This window comes from Macaca mulatta, chromosome 20, assembly GCF_049350105.2.
Source record: "Macaca mulatta isolate MMU2019108-1 chromosome 20, T2T-MMU8v2.0, whole genome shotgun sequence".
NCBI lineage: Eukaryota > Metazoa > Chordata > Mammalia > Primates > Cercopithecidae > Macaca > Macaca mulatta.
Window position 1 is genome coordinate 64557154 of NC_133425.1, and position 13720 is coordinate 64570873.

At 44.8% G+C, this 13720-nt stretch overlaps 1 protein-coding gene across 2 annotated transcripts in view; it reads left to right on the top strand.

Annotated features, from left to right (window-relative positions):
• Positions 1–13720, top strand: part of TANGO6 (transport and golgi organization 6 homolog) — a 255119-nt gene that overhangs the window by 112526 nt on the left and 128873 nt on the right. The gene's annotated exons all lie outside the window — the stretch shown is intronic.

Consider the following 13720-nt stretch of genomic DNA (forward strand, 5'->3'; position numbering starts at 1 on the left):
CAGTACTGTTGTTTTTTATGAAGCTCTCAGGACTATGAAAGATGGGTAGGCACGATTTAGACACTCAAATGAGTGTGAGGGGATTGAAGCTGAGGGAAAAGCAAAGGTAGGAAGATGTTCAAGAGTGGGGTCAGACCAGGTGCTGTGGCTGCACTTTGGGAGGTCGAGGTGGGCGATCACTTGAGCCCAGTAGTTTAAGACCAGCCTGGGTAACATGGCAAAACTCTGTCTCTATAAAAATTTTAAAAATTAGCCAGGTGTGGCGGCGCATGCCTGTAGTCCCAGCTACTCTGGAGGCTGAGGTGGGAGAATCACTTGAGCTCAAGAGGTCAAGACTGCAGCAAGCTATGATCGTACAACTGCATTCTAGCCTGGGTGACAGAGACCCTGTCTCAAAAAAAAAAGTGGGGGGTTGCAAATATAAAGTATAATGGAAGGGAAGCAGTTCAGGTTGTTAGTGGAGCAAAATGGGCATGAAGGCAAGGGATAGGAGTCAGTATCTTCATCTCCCGTTTTTCAGAAAAAGAAACCAAGGCTAGGAGGTTATTGCTTGGCCAACCAGTATGTGATGGAGGCTGGATTCAACTCCAAAGCCAAGGCCCTCATTTACGCCTCTGTGCTTCTTTCCTTTCTCCGTTTCATTTTCTCACCTTTGTCAAAATACCATGGCCTCTGCTCTTACGGATAGTAAAATTAAACCATGGAACCAGTGGAACATGACATTTTTAGTGAAGCAATTAAATACTTCTTAATTTCATGGTTTCTGGGGCTCCTTTAAAGTCCCTCACCTCCTATTCATATAGACTAGCTGTCACAAAGGCAGGATTCATGACCTAGAAGGCAGCGTGACTTATCTCCAGGTAAAGAGTCAGTTGCTTAAATGTCTACTTTACAAGCTATTAAGGAGGTCTAAGTACCTTTCCTGCAGAACAGCGATTTAAATTTTGCCCTGGAGCCACCTTTTCTCTAGTAAAGTTGGAATTTGAAGGCAAGTTAAGGAGGATAGAGTAGTGAGAGAGCTTGTAAGTAAAGCAGCACGTCCCTCTTCAGACTTCTCCTTAAGTACAGCATCACACTCTCTAAGGAATCCATGGTTTTTACTGGAGCTATATTGCGGTATCAGCTGGAGGGGCACCCTGCTTTTGCGTTTCCCTCCCCAACTAAAGAGCAAGCAGCCTATGTCACCCTTCATCTCAAATACAAATTAAAATTCCTAATCTCACCAGATGTGATTAAGATGACACTTGAAGCTGTTCACATGCTTAGTAAGCCCAATTATATTTTTTATTAACACTGACATAGTTCCTTTTGTTGCTGAATCATAACTTTAAAATTTTTAACTGACTGAAGCATCAGTTACCCCCTCTCAGGTCATGTTGAGATCTTGGCAGTGGTGGAACAGTACACTTAAATGGTGTCTGTACAGTTTGGGCAACACATTTTTAGATTTTTACATTAGGCCTTTTTGCTTCCTGACCTTGTGGTATGTCTGCTGCCCTGGAGGAGGATTGAAGGTTGGGAATGAATTGAGCCTCGGGGAATGAATCACAGACCTTGAGCTGCCAAAGACCTTGTTAGGTCATCTCTCTGTCCGTCTGCTGGGACATGATTGCTAAGGTTTTTCTTTCTTAGGAGAAAGCTGTTTTAGAACCACTTTTGTCCTTTGTGTTCAACTTTTGTTTTCCACTATTGATAACCTTTAAATAGGGACAAAAAGAGAATTGTAAAATATTATCTTTGGCCACTAGGGTTTTTTTTTTGTTGTCGTTGTTAATAGCTTAAAATGTTAATTCATTCACTCAACAGATTTTTTATTATTATTATTATTATTATTATTATTATTTTATGTGTGTGAGACGGAGTCTAGCTCTGTCTCCCAAGCTGGAGTGCAGTGGCACGATCTTGGCTCACTGCAACCTGTGCCTCCCAGGTTCGAGCGATTCTCCTGCCTTGGCCTCCTGAGTAACTGGGATTACAGGCGCGCACCACCATGCCCAGCTAGTTTTTTGTATTTAGTAGAGACCGGGTTTCGCCATGTTGGCCACGCTGGTCTCGAGCTCCTGACCTCAGGTGATCCACCTGCCTGGGCCTCCCAAAGTGCTGGGATTACAGGCGTGAGCCACTGCACCTGCCTCAACAGATATTTATTGAGCACTACTATGTTTGAGAGTGCTGTGTGAGGTACCGCACTGAGAAAAACAGTCATGTCCTGCCTTCATGGAGTTTACAGTTGGAGAAGAGCAAATGACAAAAAATCACACAAATGTAAAACATGGTTTTGACAGGTACTCTAAAGAAAAGGTACATGATGTTCTCTCACTAACTTTGTCCTCCTTAACTTGCCTTCAAATTCCAACTTTACTAGAGAAAGAGTGGCTCCAGGGCAAAATTTAAATAGCTGTGCTGTAGGGAAGATACTTACACCTCCTTAATAGCTTGTAAAGTAGACATTTAAGCAACTGACTCTACCTGGAGGTATCTCACACTGCCTTCTTGGTCATGAAACCTGCCTTTGTGACCGTCTATATGAATAGGAGAAGGACTTGAAATGAGCCCCAGAAACCATGAAATTAAGAAGTATTTAATTGCTTCACTAAACATATTTTAGGGCCATTTTCCCTAACAGCGAGGGAAGGAGGCAGTAACCCATCAGCTAAAATCTGTGGGTAATTAGGAATTAACCTAGAAAAGAAGAGAAGGAGACCAGGCACAGTGAGTCACGCCTGTAATCCCAGCACTTTGGGAGGCCAAGGTGGGTGGATCACTTGAGGTTAGGAGTTCGAGATCAACCTAGCCAACATGGGGAAACCTCATCTCTACTAAAAATACAAAAAAAAAAAAAAAAAAGTTAGCTGAGTGTGGTGGTGCGTGCCTGTAATCCCAGCTACTTGGGAGGCTGAGGCAGGAGAATTGCTCAAACCCAGAAGGCAGAGGTTGCAGTCAGCTGAGATTGCCCCACTGTACTCCAGCCTAGGCAACAGAGCAAGACTCCATCTCAAAAAAAAAAAAAAAAAAAAAGGAGGAAAGAGTGTCGCAGGATGTGGAACAGCAAAGCAGCAGGACTGTGGCAGGGAGGAGCAGGAGACAAGAACTGCATGAATGCCTGTGCCCTCCAGACCCTTAGGATCAGTGAGGAGGGGCATGGGTGAGTGGGTTTGGAGCACCAGGCAACCACTCTAACCAGATGGCTCTCCTTTTCTCTCTTTCATTAAGCCCTCTCTTAAGATTTCATGGAAAAACAAAGTTCTGCTACTGTATAAGATTTGAGAACTCAGTCGGACCATGTACCTGCCTAGCAAGGAAGTTATATATCACATTTCATGTGTCATGCCACACACACACCATTTCTCACCTCTTCACCACTGATGGAGAATTCAGTCTCTCCTTAAGCCTACTTTCATGAAATGCAATGGGAATGTTTGGATATCTGTACAAATTTCTGAGCTTGGTTGTTCAACACATAGCCCTTAACCATTATGAAACACATCCTAATTGCAGATGAAGAAGGTAAAACCATGTGGCATTATTTTAGGCCAGTGGATTTTAAGTAATTTTTTAGCAGTGGAATCCATTTTCAAATGAGATCTAACATGAAGGCATCAAAAACTCAGGTGATTTTTATTTTCTTCTTTGTGTCTTTTATATTTTTCCTGTTTTCTAATATGAACATATATTGCTTTTATAATAAGAAGAGAATTTTTTTTAAATTACATGGCTGTTTAGGGAAACTGAATTGCTTCATGATAACAAGATTCAGGGACTAGTACAGATTTAAACAGATGGCTTCCCTCGGTGTAGTACCCCCTGTTGACCTTTTCACAACTAGGGATTACTAAAGCACAGAGTGACCATGGCTTTTTCACTGTGAAATAATATGACAGCAGAAACCTAACTGACAGATGTTTTTCCCAAGTGGAGCTTTTCTTAATGAAATGGTTGCTTAGAAACCAGACCATAATACTTTTCTATATTTAGTTTGTAAAGTGATTCAGTTTGCAAAATTATTAAGTCAGAGAATACTAATTAGATAAAATTGAATGTATCTATTATTTGTCTTGCAATTCAGCAATCAAATGGTTAAGCTAGGAGCAGAATTGCATCCAGGATGTATCTATCCAGATGCCATTCATAACAGGGACATACAAGGAAAATGACAGCTCATAGAGCATCCCTGCTCTGCTCCTCACTGGGACTGCAGTGGCACAGTGGTGTTTGATCTTTCACTCGTACTCATTAGAAGCTGTTACTTGCAACACTTAATAAGATGCTGAGACGATCAATTGGGTCACTGGGTCAAAAATTGTACGTGAAAATGTGAAAATAAATTCAATTTAAATTACTCAGTGAGACAACAGTATAAAGGAGAAAGATTCAGGAGTGAATATACTTGTTTAGAATGATAGAATTTATCAGTGGAAAGTCTCATATACTATTACTAATACAAAGAAACCTTAACATGCAGCATATTTGTCAGGTAGATTAAAACATTAAATCTTACATTCAAACTAGACATATTCTAAAAAAAAAAAAATAGGTATCTGCCTTCCACTTCTAGTAATAATGAGATAACTCAGCTAAAAATAACTATTATATAAGCCGGGCATGGTGGCTCACGCCTGTAATCCCAACACTTTGGGAGGCCCGAGGCAGGAGGATTACCTAAGGTCAGGAGATCGAGACCAGCCTGGCCAACATGGTGAAACCCCATCTCTACTAAAAATACGAAAATTAGCTGGGCATGGTGGTGGGCACCTGTAATCCCAGCTACTCGGGAGGGTGAGGCAGGAGAATTGCTTAAACTCAGGAGGGGGAGGTTGCAGCGAGCCGAGATTGCACTACTGCACTCCAGCCTGCGCAATAGAGTAAGATTCCGTCTCAAAAAAAAACAAAAACAAAAAATAAAAACAACTATTGTATAGGGCAACATATTTAAAACACTTTAAAAGCATTAAAGAGCTCATAAGAAAACAGGGAATGACTGGCCGGTCACGGTGGCTCACGCCTGTAAATTTTTTTTTTTTTTTTTTTTGAGACAAAGTCTCGCTCTGTCCCCCAGGCTGGAGTGCAGTGGCGCAATCTCGGCTCACTGCAAGCCCTGCCTCTCCATTCTCCTGCTTCAGCCTCCCGAGTAGATGGGACCAGGCGCCCGCCACCGCGCCTGGCCACGCCTGTAATCTTAGCACTTTGGGAGGCCAAGGCGGGTGGATCACAAGGTCAGGAGTTCAAAACCATCCTGGCCAACATGGTGAAACCCCGTCTTTACTAAAAATACAAAAATTAGCTGGGCGTGGCGGCGGGTGCCTGTATAACCAGCTACTTGGGAGTCTGAGGCAGGAGAATTGCCTGAAAACGGAAGGCAGAGGTTGCAGTGAGCTGAGATCATGCCACTGCCCTCCACCCTGGCTACAGAGCGAGGCTCTATCTCAAAAAAAAAAAAAAAAAAAAAAAAAAAACACAAAAGAAAAACAAAAGAAAACAAAAAAAAAAGCATCACACAAAAAAAAAAAAAAGAAAGAGAGAAAGAAAGAAAGAAAGAAAGAAAACAGGGAATAGCCAAGCCAGCATCTAAAGAGAAAACCAGAACTCTATGAGGTGAACTAAACATAAGAACCTGCATTTACTCTGAGGGCATTTGCTTGAAATTAAGCTGTGGGTTTCATGGCCTTGAAGGCTAAGTTGCAGAAATGAAAGCCCAGACCCAGTTTAAAGTAGGAATCTAATAGAAAGCCCTCCAACATTAAGCTTAGACCCTCTAAGGAATACACCTCAAGGTGCACCTTCAAGTACCTTCACCTATTCCCAAGGGTCTGGGAGTAGACTTGTCTTGGCACTGAGCAGAGCAGTTTGAATGTAAGGGAATAAGGAAAGAGAACCTCTATCTGAGGCCAGGCACAGTGGCTCATGCCTGTAATCCCAGCACTTTGGGAAGCCAAGGCAGTTGGATCCCCTGAGGCCAGGAGTTTGAGATTAGCCTGGCCAATATGGTGACACCCTGACTCTACTAAGAATACAAAAATTAGCCGGGCATGGTGGCAGACACCTGTAATCCCAGCCACTCGAGAGGCTGAGGCAGGAGAATCACTTGAACTCAGGAGGCAGAGGTTACAGTGAGCCGAGATTGTGCCACGGCACTCCAGCCTGGGCGACGAGTAAGTCTCTGTCTCAAAAGAAAACAAAGGGCCGGGCGCGGTGGCTCAAGCCTGTAATCCCAGCACTTTGGGAGGCCGAGACGGGCGGATCACGAGGTCAGGAGATCGAGACCATCCTGGCTAACCCGGTGAAACCCCGTCTCTACTAAAAAATACAAAAAACTAGCCGGGCGTGGTGGCGGGCGCCTGTAGTCCCAGCTACTCGGGAGGCTGAGGCAGGAGAGTGGCGGGAACCTGGGAGGCGGAGCTTGCAGTGAGCTGAGATCTGGCCACTGCACTCCAGCCTGGGCAACAGCGAGACTCCGTCTCAAAAAAAAAAAAAAAAAAAAGAAAAGAAAACAAAGGAAAAGAAAAAGAAAATGCGTATTTGAGAGGTTACAATCACGGAATGGACATCTTCTGCTGACTTGCTTTTTTGGGATTCAGGAAATCTCAAGCAGGGAATTAGAATGTAAAATGTTTCTATAACTGTAGCGTCTGTAAGAGTCTTGCAAAAATGAAAGCATAGCTTCTATGGAAGAAGGCCTCTTCATCCTAGACCTCAAAGAATCCTCATTGTCATTTTGTATTTTTACTTTTTAAATTTTTTAATAATTAAAAAATATTTTATTGTGGTTTTATGTGTGTGTGCATGCATGTATGTATAGCAACATAAAGTTGGCCATTTTAATTATTTAAAAATCTTTAATTCAGCTGGGCGCGGTGGCTCACGCCTGTAATCCCAGCACTTTGGGAGGCCGAGGCGGGCGGATCACAAAGTAAGGAGATTGAGACCATACTGGCCAACATGGTGAAACCCTGTCTCTACTAAAAATACAAAAAATTAGCCAGGCATTGTGGCAGGTGCCTGTAGTCCCAGCTACTCGAGAGGCTGAGGGAGGAGAATGGTGTGAACCCGGAGGTGGAGCTTGCAGTGAGCCGAGATCGTGCCACTGCACTCCAGCCTGGGCGGCAGAGCGAGACTCCATCTCAAAAAAAAAAAAAAATCTACAATTCAATGTTATTAGTTGTATTGATAATGTACAGTCATTACCATTTCTAAAACTTTCTCATCAACCCACACAGAAACTCTATAACATTAGGCAATAATTCCCCATTTCTTCCTTCTCCCATGTAATTATTTAAGGGTAATAATTAGTACATAGTCACAAAATAACCAAGCATAACACTTTTTTTTTTTTTTTTGAGACAGTCTCATTCTGTCACCCAGCCTGGAGTGCAGTGGTACGATTTTGGCTCACTGCAGCCTCCACTTCCCCAGTTTAAGCAATTCTCGTGCCTCAGCCTCCTGAATAGCTGGTATTACGAGCACCCAGCACCGTGCTTAGCTAATTTTTGGATTTTTTAGTAGAGACCAGGTTTCACCATGTTGGCCAGGCTGGTCTCGACCTCCCAACCTCAAATCATCCGCCCACCTTGGCCTCCCAAAATGCTGGGATTATAGGCGTGAGTCACCGTGCCCAGCAAGCATAAGACTTTAGATACTGGAACTGTCACATACAAATTATGAAGTAACCATACTTACTATATTTAAAGAAATACAAGATAAGTTAGAAAATACCTTCAGGGAATAGGAAACAACGATTATCTAATGGATTTGAAAAATTAAATAGGCCGGGTGCGGTGGCTCATGCCTGTAATCCCAGCACTTTGGGAGGCCGAGGTGGGTGGATCACGAGGTCAGGAGATCAAGACCATCCTGGCTAACACAGTGAAACCCCATCTCTACTGAAAATGCAAAAAATTAGCCAGGCGTGGCGGCAGGCGCCTGTAGTCCCAGCTACTTGGGAGGCTGAGGCAGGAGAATGGTGTGAACCCGGGAGGTGGAGCTTGCAGTGAGCCAAGATCACGCCACTGTACTCCAGCCTGGGTGACTGAGCGAGACTCCGTCTCAAAAAAAAAAAAAAAAAGAAAAATGAAATGGAACATCTTAAAGTAAAAAGTAGAATAACTAAAATTAAAAATTCAGGCCAAATCCAGTGGTTCATGCCTGTAATCCCAATACTTTGAGAGGCTGAGGTGGGTAGATCATTTAAGGTCAGGAGTTCGAGACCAGGCTGGCCAACATGGTGAAACCCCGTTTCTACTAAAAATACAAAAATTAGCCGGGCATGGTGGCAGACCCCTGTAGTCCCAGCTACTTGGGAGGCTGAGGCAGGAGACTCCCTTGAACCGGGAGGCAAAGGTTGTAGTGAGCCAAGACTGTGCCATTGCACTCCAGCCTGGGCAAGAAGAGTGAAACTCCATCTCAAAAAAGAAAAAAAAAAAGCAAATGAAATTAAAAATTCAGTGTATGAGTTTTGCAGCAGACACAACTGAAGAGATAATTAATGAACCAGAAAGTAGAAAGGAAAAAATTATGGAGAATGCAGCAGAGAGAGACAATATTTAGTCTCTGGGTGGAAAGGTCAGAAAGGAAAGATTAATAAATTTGATCTAAAAGTTTAAAACTCATTGATGTCAAAAACAACCTTAATTAAAATGCAAAGCATAATTTAAAAAGATTTGCAACCACCACAAGCACAAGCATAAATCTTTGGAGACAGAAAATTGATTTGTGATTGGGGTTTGGGCACAAAAAGGAAAGCAACTGCTAATGGGTAGGAAGTTTCTTTTCTTTTTTTTTTTTTTTTTGAGATGGAGTGTCACTCTGTCCCCAGGCTGCAGTGCAGTGGCGCAATCTCTACTCACTGCAACCTCCGCCTCCTGGGTTCAAGTGATTCTCCTGCCTCAGCCTCCTGAGTAGCTGGGGACTACAGGCGCCCGCTACCACGCCAGGCTAATTTTTTGTATTTTTAGTAGAGACAAGGTTTCACCATGTTGGCCAGGATGGTCTCGATCTCTTGACCTTGTGATCCACCCGCCTTGGCCTCCCAAAGTGCTGGGATTACAGGTGTGAACCACCGCACCCGGCCAAGAAGTTTCTTTTTAAAGTGATGAAAATGTTCTGTAATTAGTTAGTGGTGCTTGTTGCACAGCTTTGTGAATATACCATACTAAAAGCCACTGAATTAAACACATTAAAAGGGTGAATTTTGGGCCGGGCGCGGTGGTTCAAGCCTGTAATCCCAGCACTTTGGGGGGCCGAGGCGGGCGGATCACTAGGTCAGGAGATCGAGACCATCCTGGCTAACACGGTGAAACCCCGTCTCTACTAAAAAATACAAAAAACTAGCCGGGCGAGGTGGCGGGCGCCTGTAGTCCCAGCTACTCGGGAGGCTGAGGCAGGAGAATGGCGTGAACCCGGGAGGCGGAGGCTGCAGTGAGCTGAGATCCGGCCACTGCACTCCAGCCTGGGTGACAGAACAAGACTCCGTCTCAAAAAAAAAAAAAAAAAGGGTGAATTTTGGCCAGGTACGGTGGCTCACGCCTATAATCCCAGGACTTTGGGAGGATGAGGCGGGCAGATCATTTGAGCTCAGGAGTTTTTTAGCAGTGAGTAAGTCAAGGCCTTGATGGTTTTGGAGGAAAGAGAAATGCAAAGCCAGCAGTTGTTTGTTAAAGAAGGATTAGAAACGGCTAGGAGAGAGTGACTGAGATTGATAGTGTGGTGGAGATGGCTGGGGAGAGGTAGAGGGTAGCATAAGAATGGGAACGAGAATAAGAGTAAGTATAAAAGTAAAGAATAGGACTTCGTAAGGGTGAAAGTATTGGAGGGTACCTTGCCACGAAGATCTTCTATCCACTTCAAGAGAGACTTAAGGATGGCGATTTGAGGTAAAACCAGGAGCCACTAAATACCAAGAGCCTGAGAAACTGCTTGGGTGATTTGACTAATAAAGGCCGGTCTGTTATTGGGCTGTATAGAGGTGGGAAGGCCAAACCGAGGAATTATGTCTGACAGAAGGGAAGAAATGACCACAGTGGCTTTCTCATACCCTGTGGGAAAGGCCTCTACCCATCCAGTGAAAGTGTCTACCCAGACCAAGAGGTATTTTAGTTTCCTGACACAAGGCGTGTGAGTAAAGTCAATTTGCTAGTCCTGGGCGGGGCAAATCCTCGAGCTTGATGTGTAGGGAAGTGAGGGGGCCTGAGAAATTCTTGAGGAGTAGTAGAATAGCAGATGGAACACTGAGAAGTGATTTCCTTGAGGATAGATTTCTACAATGGAAAGGAAATTAGAGATTCTAAGAGGCAGGCTAGCAGCTTGTAACCTACATGGAAGAGGTTATAAAATGATTGACAGAATAGAATGGACCTGTGAGACTGGAAGGAGATATTTTCTTTGGTCCAAGAACCATTTGCCTTGTGTGGGAAGAGATAGGTGGAAGTTTCAGTGAGGGAGTAGGTGGGAGTAGCCAGCTGAGGAGGAGAAAAACTGCTGTGAGGGATAGAAGTTGGAATACTAGCTGCTTTTTTAGCTGTCTTATCAGCATAAGCATTGTCCCGAGCGATGGGATCTGAAGCCTTTTGATGGCCTTTGCAGTGAATGACTCCAGCTTTCTTTGGAAGTAAAGCAGCCTTGAGAAGAGTTTTTATTAAAGAGGTATTAATGATGAAAAACCCTTGCATAGTGAGGAAACTTCTTTCTGCCTATATAACAGCATGCTGGTGCAGGATATGAAAGGCATATTTAGAGTCAGTATAAATATTGACGTGCAGTCACTTTGCAAGAATGAGGGCTCAAGTTAAGGCAATGAGTGTGGCTTGCTGAGAGGTAGTGGAGGGGGACAGAGCAGTAGCCTCAATGATAGATGTGGAAGATACTATAGCATAGCCTGCCTTTGCTGGTGTGTGGCAATTAGGCCTGGTGGAACTGCCATCAATAAACCAAGTGTGATCAGGGTGAGGAACAGGAAAGAAGGAAACATGGGGAAATGGCGTGAATGTCAGGTGGATCAGAGAGATACAGTCATGGGGGTCAGGTGTGGTATCCGGAATAATGTGGGAGGTCAGATTGAAGTCTGGGCCAGGAACAATGGTAACTGTGGGAGACTCAACAAAGAGTGAGTACAGCTGAAGGAGCCGGGGAGCAGAAAGTATATGTGTCAGATGTGAGGAGGAGAATAGATTTTGGAAGTTATGAGAACTGTAGAGAGTGAATTGAGCATAGTTTGTGATTTTGAGGGCCTCTAAAAGTATTAGGGCGGTGGTAGCTGCTGCACGGAGACATGATGGCCAGCCTAAAACAGTAAGGTCAAGTTGCTTGGACAAAAAGGCTACAGGGCGCGGTCCTGGTCCTTGTGTAAGAATTCCGAGTGCACAGCCCTGCACTTCGGCTATGTGTAATGAAAAGGGTTGGGATGAGTCAGGGAGAGCTAGTGTGGGGGCAGTCTCTAAAGCTGTTTTCAAGGAACGGAAAGAGGAGTAGGGAAAGGCTTTAGGATCTATGGGGTCAGCTAGGTTTCCTTTTGTGAGTTTATCTAATGGTTTCATTGAGATGGCAAAACCAGATATCCAAAGGCGAAAATATCCAACCATGCCTAGGAAGGAAAGGAGTTATTGTTTTGTAGAAGGCGTTGGGGTTTGAGAGATCAGTTGGACATGATCAGCAGGCAAAGCACATGTGTTTTCATGAAGAATTATGCTGAGATAGGTAACAGATGAGGAAGAAATTTGGGCTTTACTGAAGTAATGGGGGCTGTCCGCAAAGCCTTGCAGCAGTACAGCCCAGGTAATTTGCTGAGCCTGATGGGTGTCAGGGTCAGTCCAAGTGAAAGCGAAGAGAGGCTGGGATGAAGGGTGCAAAGGATAGTAAAGAAAGCATGTTTGAGATCCAGAACAGAATACTGGGTTGTGGAGGGGTTGTGGAGAGGTTGTGGAGGGAGATATTGAGGGTAGGAAAGTATATGGCTTTGGCACCACTGGGTGGATAGGCAAGACAATTTGGTTGATAAGGTGCAGATCCTGAACTAACCTGTAAGGCTTGTCTGGTTTTTGGACAGGTAAAACAGGGTAATTGTAAGGAGAGTTTACAGGCTTTAAAAGGCCATGGTGTAACAGGCAACTGATAACAGGCTTTAATCCTTTTAAAGCGTGCTGTGGGATGGGATATTGGCATCGAGCGGGGTAAGGGTGATTAGGTTTTAATGGGATGGTAAGGGGTGCATCATTTGTCTCCAAGGAGGGAGTAGAGGTGTCTTATGCTTGTGGACTAAGGTGAGGAGATACAAGGAGAAGATGTGAAGGAGGCTTTGAACTGGGGCAAAAGGCGGCAGTGAGGTGTGGCTGTAGCCCAGGAATAATCAGGGGAGCAGATAATTTAGTTAAAATGTCTCGACCTAATAAGGGAGCTGGGTAGGTGGGGATAACTAAAAAGGAGTGCATAAAAGAATGTTGTCTAAGTTGGCACCAGAGTTGGGGAATTTTAAGAGATTTAGAAGCCTGGCCATCAATACCCACAACAGTTGTGAAGGCAAGGGAAACAGGCCCTTGAAAAGAAGGTAATGTGGAATAGCCTCCGTATTGATTAAGAAGGGGACGGACTTACCCTCCACTGTAAGAGTTACCCAAAGCGTCTGTGATGGTCCAGGAGGCTTCCGAGGCGATCGGGCAGCGTCAGTCTTCAGCCGCTAAGCCGAGAAGATCTGAGAAGGAGTCAGTCAGAGAGCCTTGGGCCAGAGTTCCAGGGGCTCTGGGAGTGGCTGCCAGGCGAGTTGGATAGTCCAGTTTCCAGTGGGGTCCCGCACAGATGGGACACGGCTTAGGAGGAATCCTGGGCTGCGGGCATTCTGCCCAGTGGCCAGATTTCCAGCACTTGTAGCAGGCTCCTAGGGGTAGGAGGTTCTGGAGGAACCCCTGGCAGCTGCAGTTCAGGCGTTTGGAAGTTCTTGTGCGCTGGAGATGTGGCTGGGGTTTGTCTCACAGTGGAGGCAGGGAACTGCAACTCAGAAATACATTGCTACTTGGCTGCCTCCACTCTATTATTGTACACCTTGAAGGCGAGGTTAAGTCCTGTTGTGGGGTTTGAGGGCCAGAATCTAATTTCTGGAGCTTTTTTTAATGTTGGGAGTGGGTTGGGTAATAAAATGTATATTGAGAATAAGACAGCCTTCTGGCCCCTTTGGGTCTAGGGCGGTAAAACGTCTAAGGGTTGTTGCCAAACAGGCCATGGAGTGGGCTGGGTTTTTATATTTGATGAAAAAGAGCCTAAATGCTAACCGATTTGGGAGAGGTCAGATAAATAAAAAAGGAGCATTAACCTTGACTATGCCTTTAGCTCCAGCCACCTCTTTAAGAGGAAACTGTTGGGCAGGTGGGGGAAGGCTAGTCGCGGAACGAAACTGTAAGCCAGACCGGTTGTGAGGAGGGGAGGTGACAGAAGGATTATAGGATTGCGGAGCAGAGGCTGAGGAAAAATTGGGACCTAGCTTGGCCTGGCAAGGAGCAGCCTGGGGAGGAGGGGAGAGGTCAGATGGGTCCATAGAAAAGGAAGATTGAAAAGATTCAGAGACGCTTTGGGGTTGGGACTGAAGGGACAGGTGGGAGGGAAAGAAGCAAGATTTGGTTCGAGTTGCATTGGGAAGAGAGACTAGGGAGGGACCAATGTGTAAAAGAATGCCTGGACATCAGGCACCTCAGACCATTTGCCCATTTTTCAACAAAAATTATCTAGGTCTTGCAGGATGGAG